Source organism: Eleginops maclovinus, chromosome 10 (assembly GCF_036324505.1).
Source record: "Eleginops maclovinus isolate JMC-PN-2008 ecotype Puerto Natales chromosome 10, JC_Emac_rtc_rv5, whole genome shotgun sequence".
NCBI lineage: Eukaryota > Metazoa > Chordata > Actinopteri > Perciformes > Eleginopidae > Eleginops > Eleginops maclovinus.
In genome coordinates this window covers 8,456,626-8,471,689 of record NC_086358.1, presented here as the reverse complement: position 1 = coordinate 8,471,689, position 15,064 = coordinate 8,456,626, and positions in this window count along the sequence as shown.

Genomic DNA, 15,064 nt, shown 5'->3' with positions numbered 1-15,064 from the left:
GGGAAATGAGTCCTCAAATAACCCACTTTGGTTTACCATTACTCACTCAGTACTTATGTAAGAGAAAGACGAGAAATCAAGATGTTACTGTCAGCTGGATGTGTTTCACTTATAAATAAAGTCAGAGCTAAACCAAGACCCTGTAGTGCGCCCTACCTGAGCTGTTCCCTATTTCTTCAGACGTACAAAGCTACTGCCACAGCAAATCAATCAGTCCAGGAAAGGGAGCAGGGGATGCCACTGTGCATGAACTGAAGGCAATCAGGTATAGCCCAGATGGCACAATGAAATACAAGCTGCAGCAATGTCTCCCTCTCCTTTACCATGGGACACAGCACACACCCAGCGACACAGGAGCACAAGTCATGCCACTTTGTATGGTTGATAATGTGACATGCACAACCCTCAAAACCTCAGCTAGCGGTTTCCAGAGCCATTATCCAGCGGAAATTGAGCCTTTTAATGTGATTTATAGTTACAAGGGCACTCAGAAAATCCTTCACACACTTAATATGGTAGTTACCTTTCATATATGCTCTTTTTGTTCAGTAGATAAACATTTGAAACCTGGATGGCTTCAGAAATGATAATGTGTCTCTTAAAATGTGTGATTTATGTTTTTTAATTTAAAAGTATCAAGTTTGTGCATCTGCTTTCCACTTTTACATGTATGCAGTTTGTTCTCATATAAGCATCAAATCTTTCTGTAATGCAACAATGAACATATTATTTTCCATTGGAATAAACAACAATCAATGACAGAGCCGGATCAACAGCAGTTTGGTTCTGTGCCAAGCACTGACTCCCTTGTTCATGCAGTCTAAAGCCATCTCTGATCAGTCAGTGTTTGCAGAGGTTCAGCACCAGGGGTTAGAGGTGCCTGTGGAAGAGAAGAAAATCCGAGTTCAATTTCGAATTCTCAATAAGTGCCATTGACCCACATGGCAATGAGTACATACTTCTGCTTGCACAGAGTATAATAACAAGATACTAAGGTCAGAGTTTTGGGGTCTTTCCCACCTCTGCTCATTCATACCTGTACTTAGAGCTTTCCATTTGAGAGTGTATCCCCCAAACATGTTAATTTCAAGTGTGAACAGGCACCAAAGATTGCTAGAAGGTTATGTTTGGAAAGGTACTTGAAAGAGGAACCCAGAAGCCACGCTGCACGATACGAACCCCCTCCATCACAACCTGCCGGGGGCCAAGCAACTCATAGCTGGGGGCCTCCTGCTGCTGCACCATTGGCTCTAGGCATATTAATGAGCCCCATTAATGGTATTTTAATGGTAAAAATAATTAGTCTCTGGCCTCTGGGGAGATGAGCAGCCTCCTGAATCCCATATCTCTTATCGTCATGCTGGTGTTCACCTCCCATTCCAGCTTTCGGCATCAAAGTCGTCAGGTTGAAGCTCCCAGAGCTGCACTCTCAGAGTATGTTTGCTCAGCTCCAGCAGCATGTTCGTCACATCCTCAGCAGTCAGATGGGATTCTGTTATTCTGCTGAAGCCTCATGAGTTCTGCCACGGCAGCAAACTGAGCTTTATAAGAGCTGATGTGCTTTCAGAGCTGCAGTGACTGATCATATAAGGGTGTGCTGAACAACACCCTGATCATGGGCCTGTAGATGCATCTGTTCCCTTTAATACACTCCATGGATATGTTGTTGCTGTATATCTCAATAAAAACAGGCAACAGCAAATGGCAGTTAAAATGTTACTTTGTATTCGACTAAATCTTTTGGACAACTTAGGTTATACTTACCTTGCAGATGCAGATTGAATACAGCAGTAGTGGCTCCGTCAGTAGGGGCTTGGACTGGGAATCGTAGGGTCGCCGGTTCAAGTCCCCAAACAGACTTGAAATATGGAAAGTGAACTGCTGCTTGGAGAGGTCCCAGTTCATCTCCTGGGCCCTGCTGTGGTGCCCTTGAGCAAGGCACCGGACATCTCCAATCCCCCCTCCCCATTGCTCCCCAGGCGCTGCACGGTAGCTGCCCACTGCTCCTAGTACTGGGATGGGTTAAATGAAGAGGACCAATTTCACTGTTTGTGCTCTGCTGTGTGCATGCATGTGACAAATAAAGAGGGTTTCATCCTCCGATTCTATATTGATATTCAACTATGTCATGGCAGGTGAACTTCTAATTGTCTAGAGTGAAGTTGTTTGTATAAGCAGATCTTGAAAAAGCAATACTGCAGGCCTAAGGACCAGCGTGTTCTGAACAGGCATGTTTTCAGCGGGCATTAGTTATAGTTCAGTAATTAGAAACGGGCCTGTGTGTGTTTTGGCTACATTGATGATGCAGCAATAAACACACCCTTGTAGGATTCACATTTATGCTCCAGATAAAATTAATTCACAAGAGACGGTCTTCTGTCTTTGAAGTAGTCTTGCTGCTGGCTAAGACTTTGAAATAAATAAATAGATAACACTGAGGGCAAAAAAACCTGTTAAAGATATTCCCTCAGAATCAATTCCTGCTTCAGAGTCAGAACCGCCACTTTAAAGACTGTTTAGTCAGTTCGAAGGCATGTGACATGAGAAGCTTGCCCATTAAATTCTACTTTAGTAGAAAACACAAGGGGGGGAATTAAAACTCTGGATATAACCACACGTATTTTGGGCTGTAAAACTAAGGTTTGAACGTCAAAGGTATCTATTTTGTCATGCTTATGGGAAAAGTGTGTGTCTGTTTGCTTTAGTGTAGGCTTTGTAATAATTTGGAGGCATGCCAAGCATAGCTGCAAACTCAGCTGGTGGTTAAAGGTGTCAGTTACAAGCCTGATTATGATTAAAATGTATTCTGAATATGTAACCTTTGTTTAGTCTGGGGACAGATTAAGTTATTTAACACATTAAGGATCTTAAGAATTCAGGCAAAAACTCATTTTTCATGTACTCTGCCCGACACTGACGTGTAACGTGCAATTGCAAAAGCTGTAGGGGTTGTTGACAAACATGAAACTGAGCAGCATGTGTCTATTTTCCAGGAGGAAACTCAATTCCTGTCCTGCAGTGTTATAGATGAGAAGGCCATCAAAGCATGTGTGGTATGCTAAAGGACTACCAATGGTACAGTATTTTTTACTTGGGAAGCATGGTTAATCCTGTTTCAGGGAGAAATCAGGAGAGGCAGACAGATACTGAGTTGAAGAACATCTGTAATTCCTCCAAAAAACCGTGTCAGCTGACAGCAATTTGCCCATTGCTTCTGCTCATTGCAATGATTTTGTTCAATTAAGATACCCATCATGCTTCTGAGAGGGTTTCTGCTCTTACGGCTGCGGGATACTAGATGGGCTGTTGCGCAGCATCAACATGCACATAGCATCTCTAGACATTGCTTATCAAAGGTATGGCCACAAATGGATTTCACTTGATAGCATGTTAAACTTAAAGTGCTTGGGGGAATGGCCACATAGAAAATTCCATGTGATGTTAGAGTGACCTTGCTTCATCCTCCATGCATGTCTTGCATTCAGTATATCAGCAAGGCCACATGGTGGGCCGCTCTTAGAAAATAAAAAAGCTTGAGCATCATCTAATTTGTTATCAATATTCACTCAGATTGCGTGACTGTCGGGTTGACCAAGATGATATCACATATATTTGCATGTATATTACAGTAGTACCTCTACAGTAGCTATATTCCCAAAGGGAGTGTCAAGTCCAGAGCCTTCATGCTAAATCGAACATTTACATACTGGCAATCACTCTCAGTAAATTTGCTCACACACTTTCTTCAAATCTGGTATAATATTTGCACGCCTCTAGAGCATGCTTTTAATGGTATGTTTGCAAAGAGTGGTATGTTTGAGTAACAACATTTCTTAATAAATCTATGAGCAGTGTGACTGCAAAGCCTCTTCCATGTGGTTACCGTAAAGATCACCATAGCAACAAGTGAATGGTATGAAGATATTGGATCGAACAAGAGGTGTGAAATGCATGTATAGAAATATGGGAAGACTCAAGCCCCTTTCCTACTGGACTAAAAACACCCATGACACCAAAGATATTAGAGAATATCACATAGCAGAAAGAATAATATGAAAGGCATACTTGTGTAATGGGAAAAGAGTCTCTAGCATACTTGGATTTTCCTGTGTTTTAAAACCTGCTCATACGCGCACATTTTTTTTGTGGGAACAAAGGGTATGAAAGCTTAGAAGAATAACTGACAACCAATTGAAGAATAACAGTAGACAAGGCATGACGTTATAAAAGCATGCTTCATATCTACAAAATAAAATATCAGTTTGATCTGCTTTATCACGCTCCAATGGAAATGTAAGTATTTATTTCTTTTTCAACATTTAACACAGTCAAAAATAACACCCATATTTGCATGTGGAATAAGGAGCCCCAAGAGAATGTGCTCTACCTCTAGAGAAATCTCAAAGTGACAGCGGCAGTGACAATGGAGCTGCATAGTTTTGTGTTCTTATTCCTGGCCCAGGTTTTAATATGTGTATTGTATGATTATGACTATTCACTGCTATGACTCCTACACTGGCCGTGTGCCAAATGAACTGCTCTGAGGGTATTTAAAATGACAATTTACACTCATCAACGTGAGTCCAAAAGGTGTGATTTAAAAATAAAATGAAAAAAACAACTGAAGAACATTTAGAGGTAAAGTTCACAGCACAGCCCACAGTACAGCATCTCTAGGACGAAGTCCCTTTTCTGTGTCAGGTGTTGAAATGCCCTTGTCACTTTAAGTGGCAGATCTCAGGACACTTAACATTCCTCCCCACCCCCACGGCAGATGCATGTGTGGAAAGTCACCTGTGGAAGGACAGTGGAAAGTAAATGTCTTGAAGGGCAGCCCAGGAACTCCCTGTGAAGTAGGAGTGCTCTTACTGTAGAAAAAAAAAAGACAACTCATTAGAAACCTTATTATGCGCCATTATACGACCATATCAGACCTTCCATATCGGTGTGAAACCATCGAAAAAGCTGCTTCTCATCAAAAGAAAAAATATTTGTTTTGATGATCTCCAATGTGGCTCTCCAATTTGGATTCACAGCACTCAGTGGGCTCTCATTAAAAGCCTTGAAGACAAAATAAATGCAGATTTTGATTAGCAAAGGCTCCTTCTTTGTAATGCTGGAGCTCAGCGCTGTTTCAATGCTTTCTGCAGGATAAAGAATTGTTTTCAGTTGGTCCTTTTTAAACATGAACAACCAGCAATTACATGTGGAGTTCCCCAAGGGTCCATTCTAAGACCACCATATCTTGGAAAACAATAACATCTAACATAATTATTTGGTTGACATGCTAAAACATCTGTCAATAAAGCAAGAGGATTCAGGACCAGCATGTGCATTGAGCAAATGTTGGATTTTCTCATTTTCTTTTAAGTAAATAAAGATACAAACTAAAAAATATATATGTGTGTGTATGCCAAAGAGAAGCCTGTGCTCATCTCAAGCATTAGACTTAAAACCATGTCAGGAAGTGTGCTGTAGTACGTATTTACCACCACCACCAGTTGTTACTTATTACTGCTCCTCTTAAATCCCTTAAATCAAACATATTTTTGATATTCTTCTCTTTTTTGCATGTTAATCCTTATGTAAAGCACTTTGATTTGCCTTGCCTTGCCTTGTACAAGAGCTGGGACTGGCACTGCACTGCACAGGCACTAAACCGTTTTTCGGTCGGTGTGTTTCAAGCATTATCAGCGTAGTGTTCTTTTAACAGGGCTCATAGGAATTATTGCATTGCATGATTGAATGGTTTATGAAATATGTCCAAAGGGAAATATAAAAATCTTTTCGTCCCTGATATAAAAAGAGAAAATGTTGTGATAGAAAGGTATTTAACAAGAGAATTGGCGAGAAAGACAGAGCGGGCTGGGGTGGAAAAGCATGTGTGTAGGTGAATGCATATGTGGCGGCGTGCATATATGCATGCACACAATACCTGCCTACATTACAATTCAGGTCTGCTTTGCTTGCTTAAACTCTGGTCAGCTTAATCTTCAATTCAAACGAAAATGCTCGCCTCGGGCACTTGTCTCAGCCCTTTCTGTCATTTAGTTTTCTCTTTAATTTCCTCTTGCTGGTCATTTTTCACAGAGAATTTTCTACTAGGCATTGAATATCCCTGCCAAGGTAGAGCAGAAAGCTGGACAGCAGGGAAGACAAGATGAGAGAGGAGCTCGTGATCAGAATCCCCTATATAAAAGAGCCGACACGTGTACCTCTATTTGGGGTTTTCTGCAGGTGAATGTATGGTTTCCCACGCGTCAATGGCCACATGTGGGTAGTAATGATTAAGGGCCGCACTGAGATAGTGCCTCTTGGTGGTAAAATAGAAGAACTGGGCTCTTAGATAAAGTTGTCAAGAAAATTGAGAAGGACGTCATAAATGTGGAGCCATGCTCGACTAAAATGAGTTTTATGAGGGCAATTAAAAAATAATTGTCAACTGTTTACATTCTTCAGGATTGTCACACTTTAATAGCAGTGACAAAAAGCAGGCATCTTCGCTTTGTTGCAGAGTATTTTATGTCTTTTGGTCTTGCCCATAGCAAGTATTACATCTTAGTTTAAAATAAAGGTCAGCTGATGAGGCAAGTATTATCATTTTACTTTGTTTGCCCTCTAGCACTGGAGTTGCATTGGTTGCTTGTTTTGAAGTATGCTGGGTTTACGCTTGTATTAAAAGGTCTGCATTTCCTATCACGTTTTTATTATATACTTGAACACCTTTTTAAAAGATGTTGACAGGACATTTTATGCTCATTTTCAGGTTCATGTTTGTATTTTGGGCCGGCTGTTACAATCTCTAACCCAACATTAAATGATAACTTAATAGCTCTGCACAGGCTGCAGATATGGACCAACATTAGCATTCACTTCCAGTTGTGTTTGTGTCCCTTGTGGAGTTAAGTCCAATCCTCTTTTTAGCGCTGTTTTGCTTTGCTTTCAGGGAAATACCAGTCTTTAGCTTTTAAATGCTCCACTCTGTTCACCAGCTAGTTACTTTTTCTGCCTGCTGTTTGATGCTGGGCAGGTAGCATGCAGCGGGGTTTTGGAGCTTTTTTGCAGCCTGCTGTGGCTGAAAACGAGTTTCAAAAAGTTTTAGGCTGGAAAACGGTGATCTGAAAGAGAGTGAAATGCTGTGTAGAGCTGAGGGGAACTGCAGAGTTAGATAGTGCTGCTTTAAAACTGAAATTTGCCTGAGCATAAAATATGGTATCTGTCTCCTGCAAACACAATGTATAATATGTGACTCTGTAAAAATGGTCCTGTTACTTGTCAGTGTTGTGCTATCTTACTAACTACTGAAACCATTTTCATCGGACACCTTTTTAGACAAACAAGGATCACATCTTTTTACTTTCTCTTTGCACACATGGCTAGTTCCTTGGCATTGCACATAAAACAGGTACCAGGGGATCTTTATAATTGATTTTGAAAATCAGCAATCATTATAAACAGTTATGAGAGATAAAGAGGAGTAGTACATTTCTTATGATCCTCTTCTTCTTCAAATCAGTAATTATGGTCACCTCCTTTCTTTCTCTCTCGGCTGTTTCCACCCTGGCTGAAATGAGGCTTTCAATACAAAAAGAAATATTAACAAATTTGCTAAGGGGGAAATCAAGTCCATAAATCAACAACACACAACAGAATTGCTCTCAGCAACTCACTGGTGTTAATCTTTCTGATGATCTTTTCCATCCTGACATGGTTCAGCATCGACAAATAGGAATATAAATGTGTTGCTGAAGGAATGGAAAAGTCACTCTGATGAAGAATATGCCATTTGTGTCGTGAGGTGAAAGTAGACTCGGCCAGACGATTGTTAATGATGAAAATACCTCACCACACTCAGGATTTATTTGGCTTTTTACTGGTTTAGAGAATGGCACATTGTGTAATGTAAAAGCATGTCTCCTCACCTTTTTGGTGTCTGAAATTGTTTCTGCAAAATGTGTCAGCCATGTCTTCATAAAGCGGGTTGTGTGTCGTGCAGAGTATAATTAGATATTTAACCCACAGGAGATGTTTAAAGCGTTCTCTATATAACCCAATTACAGGAATCCAGGAAGATGATTGCGCAGAGAGTGATTGGAGAGTGAATAAATGTACCAAAACGGTATACAATTTAGCAATTAGATTATATATTGCTACTTTGGAGCTGAGATGGAGCTCCTAACAACTCCGATTTCTACTAATCATGATTAATTAGATGTGTAATCAATACAAATATTGCCAAATGTCTGCTCTTGGGACTAAGCTGATGGAAATTGTTTGATCTGGACGGATTTTTTTTATTTTTTTTAAGTAAGACAGAAAAGACCCAACATAGGTCCAATATGTCCATATGATAGTCCATTTTTAATTGCATTTCTAATGTTTGTTTTGTTATGTGTTTACCTGCCCAGAGACTGCAGCTTTTAGCGATAATAGCATCTCTTCTTTTTTTGAGATGAATGTATTTTTATGCTTAGTTCAATATATATATATTAAATGTTATAATTCCCTTGTGCGTTTTTTTGTACATATTAGTCCAATTAGCAGACACTGAAAGAAACTATATTGGAAGTGTAGGATTTCTTCTTAATTTGTGCAAAAACGTTAAACTCCTAAGCCCAGGCAGGCACCATATGTCCCATAGTTTGATTAATCTAATGGATGAGTTTAAATTCACATCCACTACTCTGCCTCTTAAAAATTAAACATCCAGATGGAAGGTAAATTTGGGTTTTAGTGACTAACACCTGAACAATGCAACTTGCTTTGCATAAATCTCAAACTACAGACTACTTCACACATACCTGGACTCTAGCCCAAGCTTAATTGTTCTCTTTTGTGCCACTATCAGGCAGGCTAAGCTTTACCAAATCAATGTTTCTTGCAGCCTTACACCGGCTTTTTGGTGAGGCTCATAAATGAATTTGAGAGCAAGGACAGCAAGCACAACCATAAACATTTAATCTTGGGGCAGTGGAATTTGAGTTTCAAAGTGTGTCAACATAGACTTACTTCCATAATGTATTAAACATGTCCTGTGCACTGAGAGAACTTCCTCCGCCAGAGAAATCATAAGGGACCACTTGAAGAGAAATAGAAAGAGAAAGATCGAGTAAAACATGTTTTTGCTGTCCCTACTGAAGAACTTTAGCAGCAGGGCTGGAAAGCTAGAGGGTGCTCATACTAGTCATATGGTAGTTTGCATGACCAGAAATCAAACTCAATAGACTTCATAATCCATCCTAGTGTTTTTTTATATTTAGTCGTAATGCCTTTGCCTGAAGAAAACCCAGCACATATTCATGTTAATGTAGTCAGGGCACTCTGCATCTGCACATTCTTGGCAGCTGCTCAATTAGTAATGATAAATCAGCGCAACACACCCCCTCAAATGAAACCACAATTCAAGGACATCAGAAACTCAGCTGGCAGGGTCAGACACAGAGAGATGAACTTATAGCTTACTACAAACGTATTTACATAATGGTGTGTCGATTTGACATCAGGTAATTTACTGCCTGCCCCTCAGGGTCAATCAGATGTAGTAAACAACACAGTGCTAACAGAGGCGTTGTCGAATCCAGTTTGAATGATCTGAAAAACAAAGATGAAAGCATGATGTAGTCAAGTAAAGAAATTAAACAGTGTTCCCTCAAAGACCATTATCTAGGTCTTATGTACACAAGCAGGTTTTTACAAAACATATTCATGTTATTATTGGGCAACAACCTCTACTGGCTCTAATAATTATTACCAAAGTAAGTAAAGAAACTACGACAATTTCAACAACCTCATCCATATGGCATGTGTTAGTAAATGTAGAATAGTGATTTGTGATTTTCTCAGTATTCAAACAGAGGAGTTTAGATTATTCTTTATCTTTGGGATTTTGGACAAATGGATGACCAACTGCACGAATGAGGCTTTGTAGACAAAAAAAAAAGCCTTAAATAATTGTGGAAGGAGGCAAGGACTTACCAGACATGACATATTTATGTAGAAGTTTCTTTACATTCTACACTTATTATGCCAGCTGCTTAAGCCCTATCGTCACTATGGCAAGAATCTTACAATAATCTTTCATCCTCTTAAGAGAGGAAAAAACGTTGCCTCAGAAAGCTCCTAAAAAATATCACAATTCGTATGACGTGAGATTATCCCACACAACTTTGCAAACGAAAAAAAAACTGCAAGATTTTGACGCAAGTTGTTGAAAAGAAATGAGGAAGCCACAGGGGTTCTTAGTTCACCTTTCATATGATGTAAGGTGGCTCACATCAGACAAAGTGGGGGAAAAAGGCGTTGAATAAAATGTGGAAGTCATAGAAAAATAATCTCTGTGGCAGAAGGCTTCCTCTTAACATTTGATCTGTGGTAATTTGTCAAATTTCAGGGTATTAAACTCAAATTAGTGTCAGTGGAGAATGTGATTGTCTCTGCAAGGCTACAACTGAAAAAACATATATTTTTTAATAGTAAGGGCAAGCCAATTGCTCCAATGTAAAGCCCTCTTTCTGACTGCTGACAAGACTGTTCATCACAGATGTCTTTCATTTGATTCTCAGCTTTGCTGCTCATTACGTATTCTGATGGAATAGGAGCCGAAGAAACCAAAGACCTAAAGTGTCTTGATGAATTTAAAGGCATTTGATCCAGAACACACAACAGAGTTTAGAATTTTATGAATCTGAGCATCTTACTTTACATTAACAAAAAACATCAAAGCTAACAAACTGCAGAGAATGCCAAATCAGTGGTTCAAAAATATTTAATGTCTGATATAACCAAGAGCAAAATAAAGCATGTTATTTAACAATATTAATTATACGAAGTGGCCAATGTTACAATCATTGTCATTTGATTGGAGTGGCATGCAGAAATTGAATAATTTATCCATTAGCCTTTTTTAGCTTCTTTGATTCATACTAGTTTACCATTTCAGGTTTAAGCATTTACTTTTAGCATTCAAAATGTTTCACCACGTTTTGCAAATGTATCCAAATACATTTAACTAAAAGCTATTTAAGGTGTCTATTCAACTCTATCTGTTAATGTCCTTATAGCCACCTCGTTTCTTCTTTTTTTCACCTTGCCTCAGATCTGTGACCAATGAAATATTGACCAGCCTTGTTTCTCTACTTCTCAAATGCTTTTATTTGAACATTATCTTAGGGCATCCTTCTCTTATAGTCTAGCTGTTTACATTTTTTAATCATAACTCGTTAATATTGCATTAATGCTAACCAAGCTAGGCACTAGCCTAGCTTCCTGAGGCTAATGTAAAATTGTAAATGACAAAATTATACATTCTTTAGTTTCACACAATTTTCTATATTTACTAGCCAGGGGTTTTTCGAGAAAAATATAGTAGGCTTTGGCACTGATCTGGTAAGATATATACATTTTCAAGAGAATATGACAACCATACAAGATGGCGGCACGGACATTAACAACAATGGGACGTTGGAGCTTGGTAAAAACAAAGCTGTCTCAGCCGTCCTACGCTCTTGACATGATTTTCATATTTTTTGAGTAATTATACCGTTTTTGATGAACAGAAATATTGTTGGCATCACTTCTGCAAAAAAACCAAAACATTTTGGTATGAGGGCGCCCGTCTAAAAGTAAGAGGGCGCAGCTCCCTTGTTACCCGGTTTAGACAAAACTCTGCTAGAGTTAGGAAGTGTGCTGTACTTTCGATAGGGATATCAATTGTATCCGTCACTGATGATACTTTGTTTGTACACTGTCTTCTAATATCGTTTTCAACACTTCATGTCTTGTACAGGTTCTTTATCTCCAGCCTTAATTACAAGTGTGTTTGACTTGCCATCGATGTATGTATAGGGAGGGCACAAGTCATTTAAAAACTGTTCAAATTCATATGTCTGCTCATATGTGATGAATGACATTCTATTTGGCAGATATTGATTAAGGGGACCAGCTCCTATGTACATTTTATAATTGAAAGCCAGAAATTAAAAGCGAATAACCACATTTCTAAATTCTGATGAATACTTGAGGCATGTTTCAAGGCTGTTTAAGAAGATTTTCACAATGTGGAACGAAATAAAAGCAAACTGCATAGTCGATATAAAAGACACGTTCAATAACATAAATGGCGTAAGGTCGGCTTTTAAAATGTTTGAGCAATAATGTTAAGAATGTGTTCTGTATAATACTAACTCAATGGTACGGCCTTCATAGAAAAGAAATGCAATAGTCCGTAAATAAGATATAACAGATATTTTCCTATAGAAAAAACTTGACTTGTTGTCCAAATTGTTGTATTTAACAATTATAAGTTCCACACAAGTTTGATGGCTAGTGTCCCGACATTAAATGTATAAACAATCACCTTAAATGTGCATCTGATCATTTGATTGGTAAACAACAAGATAAAGAAAAACAACACTGTATATTTTAGGGTCAATCTTGTATACAAAACATAAATTACCTAACTTACAGTAAGTGACAAATATAAAATTAGAATTTTATAGATTTCAAATGTTACATCTGGTAATTTATACTTGTGTATAGTGCTACAAATTTATTCCACCCAGGATATTGTGTGGATAGTCAAATTTGGAAGGGAATATCTGAGTCATAGTTGAGATTTACTTCTCAGTGATTCAGACTTGGACTCGCCTCAACTACAGCAGGGCGCACACAGCTGAGCACACACACAGGGACACAATATGACTTACTTTAATGAATTCTCCCGCTGTCAAAAGAGTAATAAACTCTCAAGCAGTGTGATTTTTTTTTTTTCTGTAGCAGAAAGCACAGCAGTTCATTAGCCTTATCTCTGTTAAATTTGCACACCATGGAACAGCATACGGAAATCAACCCTGGAATCCATCGAAGTTGGACTTGGCAGGATTTGGTTGTTCATTAATTACATTTCGTAATGAGTATTTCTGTTGAACATGATTATTAAACTGGTGGATAATGGCTGTTGATTCCATTGCAACACAAACATATCAAACCAAGTCCATTGCTAATGTCATCGGGTGGAACATTAATCAAGCTTTTAGGGTTTTGAGAATACGTTTTTTTTGTCCTTGAAACATAGGGGCTCTGGGAATATCAATTAGACCCTTAATTGATTGCAAACTCACGGTCTGAGTCACATCTCAATCTATCCAGCTCTCTCTCGCCCTGTTTCGCTGTACAGTGGCATAAGGCAAGAATGGCTGTAGTCGGTTTTGTGGAGGGTGAAGAGCAATAACTTAAACAACAGACCAAACACATTAAAATAAGACCAGTGAGTTTACAAGGACACACCAAATAAAGAGGTTTGAACTCTCTTTTGTCTTGGAAAAGGATGAAAAAAGCATTTAAAGTAAGAATATAAAAGGTAGATTTGCAAAGCACAGGCATCAATGGAAGGGAGAAAGTGAAAGAGGAAAGAAAAGGATGTAAAAAAAAAAAGTGATGAAAAGGAAAAGGGACAAAGTGATAAAAGGAGAGTAAACTGGACTTAGATAAGATATGAACAAGTGAGAAGGAATAAAAGGAGAGAGCGTGATAAGAATTCAAAACAAAATATCAAGTCCCAAGTTTCTATTGTACTCATTTTCACGTCCACTAAAGCTTAGGATGTTATATAAAACTGTCCCCTAAATCCCGTAAGCCTTTTTCCTTCGTAACTGACCAATGTCCGTGGATTTTTTCATTGTATGTGCTTTGTTATTTTAATACAAAATTGATTTATTCCAGTGTTGAGTTGCTTTGCATTGCCTTCACAGTAGAGCTTTTCTTAAGGCCAAAAGATGTGAATAGAGATGACTTGCTTGATGAATACACTCCTTGGCTTACTGCTACTGTTTGCATCCAAATCATATCTATATATTTTGGAAATGTTATCATTATTGATTAATATGTAATCATCATTATTGGTTACGTAAATCCGGTTATAAATGTTAACCTCACATATTATGACGGCTAAATGGTGGAATGAAATTGCCATCTGATGTTGCTTACGTATTTACGATGCTTAGAAATATTTTATTCTATAATATCTGAATTGACCTTCCCTTAGCCCATGTTTGTGTGTTTTGTCTGGTTGAAACTAGCTCTCACCCTACCACCATTTAACATTTTTATTATCACTTCAGGGAAAATGCTCCTGGCCATTTTTTTCCTAAATCACAAACCGTTCCTTTCTGTTTCTCCCTATAAAATATGTGACAACCTTGGGCCAAGTGTTCATTTTACTGTATTATTTTCTCTTCTTTAATAAAGACATTTTCGTTCATTGACTTGATTCTATATTGCCACAACATGTTATCATTTTCTAGACAGTAATAAAAGAACAGAACTTGTGCAACTAATTTGAAATGGCAGATGGAAAATTGTGTGAAACAAACTGCATATTATGATACTTATTTGTTGGGGTGTTTATGCTTGGCTTCATGCCTTTCAGTGTGCAGCTTAAACCAAACTAGATCTGACAGAATAAGGATAATCTTTGCTGATGTGAGAAGTGTACATTAGCCTAAAGCTTAGCTAATTGTCCCTTTTTAAGCTGCATAATTTTACAGTTTTCAATTTTCAATCAGCTTTTTTAAACTATTGCATAAAAAACCAATGAGAACAACACAGAGACAAAACAGAAGTGTCTCATTTGAAAGAACGGAAACTGGGTTTTCATGTAGAATCTATAAAAACGGTTTCATGACCTTTATGGATTGCTTAAGATGAAACCGTCTGAAACTATTTATTATTCTTTCATGCGATGATAATCAGCCAGTTTGCAAAATGCCTTCTCTGTCAGAAAGAACTACTCAATATAAGCCTGGTCAAGCTGCCAAACAAACAAATAGTGAGAGATGTTAAGGATGCTCAGTGGTGCAGACAGGGAGAGTCTGCAATTTAATGGAATTGTGCATCCTCAAAATGTGACAAGCTTTTCCAGTCTTTGGTGGCAGACTGATCTGTGGATGGCAAAATGAACTTTTGTCATAGTCGTTCACAGTGCTGCTGATTTCACAGTCAATACAGTCAGTGAAGTCTTTATTTCCACAACACCAGCCCTGTGCCATCACACTCTTTTATTCGTTTA